The following is an 8069-nucleotide window of genomic DNA, read 5'->3' on the forward strand; positions in this document are numbered from 1 at the left end:
GTGAAGTGCTTAATGTCTGCCATCCCTCCCATTTCTTCTGTCCCCACTTCTCAGGAGGAACCTGGCGATTTGACAGGAGTGCCGGAGGAATATCATGATCTGCGCACGGTCTTCAGTCGGTCCCGAGCCAACTCCCTTCCTCCTCACCGGTCGTATGATTGTAGTATTGATCTCCTTCCGGGGACAACTCCTCCCTCGGGGTAGACTATACTCTCTGTCGGCTCCCGAACGTAAGGCTCTCGAGGATTATTTATCTGTGTCTCTTGACGCCGGTACCATAGTGCCTTCTTCCTCTCCGGCCGGGCGGGGTTCTTTTTGTTAAGAAGAAGGACGGTACTCTCTGCGTGGATTATCGAGGCTGAATGACATAACGGTTAAGAATCGTTATCCGATTCCCCTTATGTCATCAGCCTTCGAGATTCTGCAGGGAGCCAGGTGCTTTACTAAGTTGGACCTTCGTAACGCTTACCATCTCGTGCGCATCAGAGAGGGGGACGAGTGGAAAACGGCGTTTAACACTCCGTTAGGGCATTTTGAGTACCGGGTTCTGCCGTTTGGTCGCCAATGCGCCAGCTGTTTTTCAGGCATTAGTTAATGATGTTCTGAGAGACATGCTGAACATCTTTGTTTTTGTCTATCTTGACGATATCCTGATTTTTTCACCGTCGCTCGAGATTCATGTTCAGCACGTTCGACGTGTTCTACAGCGCCTTTTAGAGAATTGTCTCTACGTTAAGGCTGAGAAGTGCTCTTTTCATGTCTCCTCCGTTACTTTTCTCGGTTCTGTTATTTCCGCTGAAGGCATTCAGATGGATTCCGCTAAGGTCCAAGCTGTCAGTGATTGGCCCGTTCCAAGGTCACGTGTCGAGTTGCAGCGCTTTTAGGTTTCGCTAATTTCTATCGGCGTTTCATTCGTAATTTCGGTCAAGTTGCTGCCCCTCTCACAGCTCTTACTTCTGTCAAGACGTGTTTTAAGTGGTCCGGTTCCGCCCAGGGAGCTTTTGATCTTCTAAAAGAACGTTTTACGTCCGCTCCTATCCTCGTTACTCCTGACGTCACTAGACAATTCATTGTCGAGGTTGACGCTTCAGAGGTAGGCGTGGGAGCCATTCTATCCCAGCGCTTCCAGTCTGACGATAAGGTTCATCCTTGCGCTTATTTTCTCATCGCCTGTCGCCATCTGAGCGCAACTATGATGTGGGTAACCGTGAACTGCTCGCCATCCGCTTAGCCCTAGGCGAATGGCGACAGTGGTTGGGGGCGACCGTTCCTTTTGTCGTTTGGACAGACCATAAGAACCTTGAGTACATCCGTTCTGCCAAACGACTTAATGCCCGTCAAGCTCGTTGGGCGTTGTTTTTCGCTCGTTTCGAGTTTGTGATTTCTTACCGTCCGGGTAGCAAGAACACCAAGCCTGATGCCTTATCCCGTCTGTTTAGTTCTTCTGTGGCTTCTACTGATCCCGAGGGGATTCTTCCTTATGGGCGTGTTGTCGGGTTGACAGTCTGGGGAATTGAAAGACAGGTTAAGCAAGCACTCACGCACACTGCGTCGTCGCGCGCTTGTGCTAGTAACCTCCTTTTCGTTCCTGTTTCCACTCGTCTGGCTGTTCTTCAGTGGGCTCACTCTGCCAAGTTAGCTGGTCATCCCGGTGTTCGAGGCACTCTTGCGTCTATTCGCCAGCGCTTTTGGTGGCCGACTCAGGAGCGTGACACGCGCCGTTTCGTGGCTGCTTGTTCGGACTGCGCGCAGACTAAGTCGGGTAACTCTCCTCCTGCCGGTCGTCTCAGACCGCTCCCCATTCCTTCTCGACCATGGTCTCACATCGCCCTAGACTTCATTAGTGTTGGATCATCTTCTTTCTTGAGTACCTCAGTAACGTTGAACACTTCATAAGGTGGAATCAACACCTCCTCCTCTTTTGTCCCCATTTTGGGGAAGGACTTCAGGTAAGCGCCAAAACACGTCTCTATCTCAAAGCAGGACTTTTGTCTCCAAATTCAGAATTGTCCTTGTTAAGAGAGCTGGAGGCAAAGTAGCCAAATCTAATAGTTTTGTTAACTTTACCCACAAACTTCATTTTGGTTCTTCTGTATGTGATGTGACAAGATTGTTTTTTTTTCAGGAGGCGAATGGCGTCAGTCAGGAGGAAATGCAGGGAGTGGAACTGGAAGGAGGTTGTGTACTCATATCTACTGGTCCGGACTGCTTGGTTGAACTCTGAGTGGATTGAAGGATGACCTGTTGTGTAAGCACAGATAGCCTTGATATGATTATTTGTAAGTTTGTCGCCATCATTGTACTCAGAATTGTCGTTTCGGAATCGTTCCTTCACATTTTCTGCACAACTTTTGGCCCAATTCCAGGCATTTTTGAAGGGCTCTTTGTTTTCATTTACAAGATATTCCTCCTCCACCTTGTTGCACATTTGTTCAGTGCAGCCGTTCTACATGTCGTCAACAGAGTCAGGGACCATGTCTAAGGGTATGCTGGAATTGAGACCAGGCTGACATGTCGTCAACAGAGTCAGGGACCATGTCTAAGGGTATGCTGGAATTGAGACCAGGCTGACATGTCGTCAACAGAGTCAGGGACCATGTCTAAGGGTATGCTGGAATTGAGACCAGGCTGACATGTCGTCAACAGAGTCAGGGACCATGTCTAAGGGTATGCTAGAATTGAGACCAGGCTGACATGTCGTCAACAGAGTCAGGGACCATGTCTAAGGGTATGCTGGAATTGAGACCAGGCTGACATGTCGTCAACAGAGTCAGGGACTATGTCTAAGGGTATGCTGGAATTGAGACCAGGCTGACATGTCGTCAACAGAGTCAGGGACCATGTCTAAGGGTATGCTGGAATTGAGACCAGGCTGACATGTCGTCAACAGAGTCAGGGACCATGTCTAAGGGTATGCTGGAATTGAGACCAGGCTGACATGTCGTCAACAGAGTCAGGGACCATGTCTAAGGGTATGCTGGAATTGAGACCAGGCTGACATGTCGTCAACAGAGTCAGGGACCATGTCTAAGGGTATGCTGGAATTGAGACCAGGCTGACATGTCGTCAACAGAGTCAGGGACCATGTCTAAGGGTATGCTGGAATTGAGACCAGGCTGACATGTCGTCAACAGAGTCAGGGACCATGTCTAAGGGTATGCTGGAATTGAGACCAGGCTGACATGTCGTCAACAGAGTCAGGGACCATGTCTAAGGGTATGCTGGAATTGAGACCAGGCTGACATGTCGTCAACAGAGTCAGGGACCATGTCTAAGGGTATGCTGGAATTGAGACCAGGCTGACATGTCGTCAACAGAGTCAGGGACCATGTCTAAGGGTATGCTGGAATTGAGACCAGGCTGACATGTCGTCAACAGAGTCAGGGACCATGTCTAAGGGTATGCTGGAATTGAGACCAGGCTGACATGTCGTCAACAGAGTCAGGGACCATGTCTAAGGGTATGCTGGAATTGAGACCAGGCTGACATGTCGTCAACAGAGTCAGGGACCATGTCTAAGGGTATGCTGGAATTGAGACCAGGCTGACATGTCGTCAACAGAGTCAGGGACCATGTCTAAGGGTATGCTGGAATTGAGACCAGGCTGACATGTCGTCAACAGAGTCAGGGACCATGTCTAAGGGTATGCTGGAATTGAGACCAGGCTGACATGTCGTCAACAGAGTCAGGGACCATGTCTAAGGGTATGCTGGAATTGAGACCAGGACAGAGTCAGGGACCATGTCTAAGGGTTGGACCAGGCTGACATGTCGTCAACAGAGTCAGGGACCATGTCTAAGGGTATGCTGGAATTGAGACCAGGCTGACATGTCGTCAACAGAGTCAGGGACCATGTCTAAGGGTATGCTGGAATTGAGACCAGGCTGACATGTCGTCAACAGAGTCAGGGACCATGTCTAAGGGTATGCTGGAATTGAGACCAGGCTGACATGTCGTCAACAGAGTCAGGGACCATGTCTAAGGGTATGCTGGAATTGAGACCAGGCTGACATGTCGTCAACAGAGTCAGGGACCATGTCTAAGGGTATGCTGGAATTGAGACCAGGCTGACATGTCGTCAACAGAGTCAGGGACCATGTCTAAGGGTATGCTGGAATTGAGACCAGGCTGACATGTCGTCAACAGAGTCAGGGACCATGTCTAAGGGTATGCTGGAATTGAGACCAGGCTGACATGTCGTCAACAGAGTCAGGGACCATGTCTAAGGGTATGCTGGAATTGAGACCAGGCTGACATGTCGTCAACAGAGTCAGGGACCATGTCTAAGGGTATGCTGGAATTGAGACCAGGCTGACATGTCGTCAACAGAGTCAGGGACCATGTCTAAGGGTATGCTGGAATTGAGACCAGGCTGACATGTCGTCAACAGAGTCAGGGACCATGTCTAAGGGTATGCTGGAATTGAGACCAGGCTGACATGTCGTCAACAGAGTCAGGGACCATGTCTAAGGGTATGCTGGAATTGAGACCAGGCTGACATGTCGTCAACAGAGTCAGGGACCATGTCTAAGGGTATGCTGGAATTGAGACCAGGCTGACATGTCGTCAACAGAGTCAGGGACCATGTCTAAGGGTATGCTGGAATTGAGACCAGGCTGACATGTCGTCAACAGAGTCAGGGACCATGTCTAAGGGTATGCTGGAATTGAGACCAGGCTGACATGTCGTCAACAGAGTCAGGGACCATGTCTAAGGGTATGCTGGAATTGAGACCAGGCTGACATGTCGTCAACAGAGTCAGGGACCATGTCTAAGGGTATGCTGGAATTGAGACCAGGCTGACATGTCGTCAACAGAGTCAGGGACCATGTCTAAGGGTATGCTGGAATTGAGACCAGGCTGACATGTCGTCAACAGAGTCAGGGACCATGTCTAAGGGTATGCTGGAATTGAGACCAGGCTGACATGTCGTCAACAGAGTCAGGGACCATGTCTAAGGGTATGCTGGAATTGAGACCAGGCTGACATGTCGTCAACAGAGTCAGGGACCATGTCTAAGGGTATGCTGGAATTGAGACCAGGCTGATGGAGATGAACCTTCAGAGAATATGGAGGAGAATACAGAGAAACAGTTTTATACATATTATTATTATATATTTTTTACTGTAACAATCTTGTTCTCAGATTAAAAGTAGCAAGACTATATGCTGAAAGTACCATCTTGGAGTCCAAGTCTTACCATCTTCGAGTCCACACCCAGAGTCCAAACATGGAAGACACACAGCACAGCAAAGGTTAGGATGTTGTCTCTCCCCATGACTTCAACAGCACCTGTAGTAAAGCAACATGTACAGGAGACAAATACCAATCATCATAACAAACACATGATACAACATAGCTTTCATCATAACAATACAAACACATGATACAACATAGCTTTCATCATAACAGTACCCAACATGATACAACATAGCTTTCATCATAACAGTACCCAACATGATACAACATAGCTTTCATCATAACAGTACCCAACATGATTGTCACGTTCTGACCTTTATTTCCTGTGTTTTTGTATTTAGTTAGTATGGTCAGGGTGTGAGTTGGGTGGGCAGTCTGTTTGTTTTTCTATGATTTGGGTATTTCTATGTTTCGGCCTAGTATGGTTCTCAATCAGAGGCAGGTGTCATTAGTTGTCTCTGATTGAGAATCATACTTAGGTAGCCTGGGTTTCACTGTGTGTTTGTGGGTGATTGTCTATGTTGATGGCTTGTTTCAGCGCAGCTCACATTAGATTCACGGTTTTTATTTTGTTTACTGTTTTTGTATAGTGTTTCTGTCATGTTTTGTCATTTATTATCTTGTCTTGTCCCTGTGCTTCCCATTCTATTCGTTTCCCTCTGCTGGTCTTATTAGGTTCTTTCCCTCTTCCTATCCCTCTCTCTCCCCCTCCCTCTCTCACTCTCTCGCTCTCTCTTCTCTCTATCGTTCCGTTCCTGCTCCCAGCTGTTCCTATTCCCCTAATCAATCATTTAGTCTTCCCACACCTGTTCCCGATCCTTTCCCTGATTAGAGTCCTATTTCTTCCTTTGTGTTCCGTTCCTGTCCTGTCGGTTCCTTGTCTAGAATTCACCGTGCTGTGTTTGTGTATCGCCCTGTCGTGTCGTGTTTTCCTCAGATGCTGCGTGGTGAGCAGGTGTCTGAGTCTGTCTGGTTCAAGTGCCTTCCCGAGGCAACCTGCTGTTCACCTGCTGTTCAAGATCGAGTCTCCAGTTTGTCCTCGTCATTTCGAGTGAAAGTTGTGTTTTTGTTTGTATTAACTTTACTGGATTAAAGACTCTGTTTTCGCCAAGTCGCTTTTGGGTCCTCTTTCACCTGCATGACAGAAGGAACCGACCAAGGAATGGACCCAGCGACTTCAGACGCTCGTTACACTGCCGTCGAGATCCAAGGAGCCATGCTCGGCAGACACGAGCAGGAATTGTCTGCTGCTCGCCATGCCGTGGAGAACCTGGCCGCTCAGGTTTCCGACCTCTCTGGACAGTTCCAGAGTCTACGTCTCGTGCCACCTGTTACTTCCTGGCCTGCCGAGCCTCCAGAACCTAGGGTTAATAACCCACCTTGCTACTCCGGGCAGCCCACTGAGTGCCGCTCCTTTCTCACGCAGTGTGAGATTGTGTTCTCTCTCAACCCAACACATACTCTAGAGAGAGAGCTCGGGTTGCTTACGTCATTTCACTCCTTACTGGCCGGGCTCGAGAATGGGGCACAGCTATCTGGGAGGCAAGGGCTGATTGCTCTAACAAGTTCCAGAACTTTAAAGAGGAGATGATTCGGGTTTTGACCGTTCAGTTTTTGGTAGGGAGGCTTCTAGGGCCCTGGCTTCCCTATGCCAAGGTGAACGGTCCATAACGGATTATTCTATTGAGTTTCGCACTCTTGCTGCCTCTAGTGAGTGGAACGAGCCGGCGCTGCTCGCTCGTTTTCTGGAGGGACTCCACGCTGTGGTTAAGGATGAGATTCTCTCCGGGAGGTTCCTTCAGATGTGGACTCTTTGATTGCTCTCGCCATCCGCATAGAACGACGGGTAGATCTTCGTCACCGGGCTCGTGGAAGAGAGCTCGCATCAACGGTGTTTCCCTGCTCCGCATCGCAACCATCTCCCTCCTCTGGCTCAGAGACTGAGCCCATGCAGCTGGGAGGGATTCGCATCTCGACTAAGGAGAGGGAACGGAGGATCACCAACCGCCTGTGCCTCTATTGCGGAGTTGCTGGACATTTTGTTAATTCATGTCCAGTAAAAGCCAGAGCTCATCTGTAGCGGAGGGCTACAGGTGAGCGCAACTACTCAAGACTCTCCATCAAAATCCTGTACTACTTTGTCGGTCCATCTACGCTGGACCGGTTCGGGTGCTACATGTAGTGCCTTGATAGACTCTGGGGCTGAGGGTTGTTTCATGGACGAAGCATGGGTTCGGAAACATGACATTCCTTTCAGAGAGTTAGAGAAGCCTACGCCCATGTTCGCCTTAGATGGTAGTCATCTTCCCAGTATCAGATTTGAGACACTACCTTTAACCCTCACAGTATCTGGTAACCACAGTGAGACTATTTCTTTTTTGATTTTTCGTTCACCGTTTACACCTGTTGTTTTGGGTCATCCCTGGCTAGTATGTCATAATCCTTCTATTAATTGGTCTAGTAATTCTATCCTATCCTGGAACGTTTCTTGTCATGTGAAGTGTTTAATGTCTGCCATCCCTCCCGTTTCTTCTGTCCCTACTTCTCAGGAGGAACCTGGCGATTTGACAGGAGTGCCGGAGGAATATCATGATCTGCGCACGGTCTTCAGTCGGTCCCGAGCCAACTCCCTTCCTCCTCACCGGTCGTATGATTGTAGTATTGATCTCCTCCCGGGACCACTCCTCCTCGGGGTAGACTATACTCTCTGTCGGCTCCCGAACGTAAGGCTCTCGAGGATTATTTGTCTGTGTCTCTTGACGCCGGTACCATAGTGCCTTCTTCCTCTCCGGCCGGGGCGGGGTTCTTTTTGTTAAGAAGAAGGACGGTACTCTGCGCCCCTGCGTGGATTATCGAGGGCTGAATGACAT

At 49.1% G+C, this 8069-nt stretch overlaps 1 pseudogene; it reads right to left on the reverse strand.

The window, feature by feature from the left end:
• LOC124013273 overlaps window positions 1-5278 on the reverse strand; it is an 8535-nt pseudogene extending 3257 nt beyond the window's left edge.
• Window positions 5279-8069: the final 2791 nt, after the last annotated feature.

The sequence above is a fragment of the Oncorhynchus gorbuscha genome, linkage group LG24, assembly GCF_021184085.1.
Source record: "Oncorhynchus gorbuscha isolate QuinsamMale2020 ecotype Even-year linkage group LG24, OgorEven_v1.0, whole genome shotgun sequence".
In the NCBI taxonomy this organism is placed as follows: domain Eukaryota; kingdom Metazoa; phylum Chordata; class Actinopteri; order Salmoniformes; family Salmonidae; genus Oncorhynchus; species Oncorhynchus gorbuscha.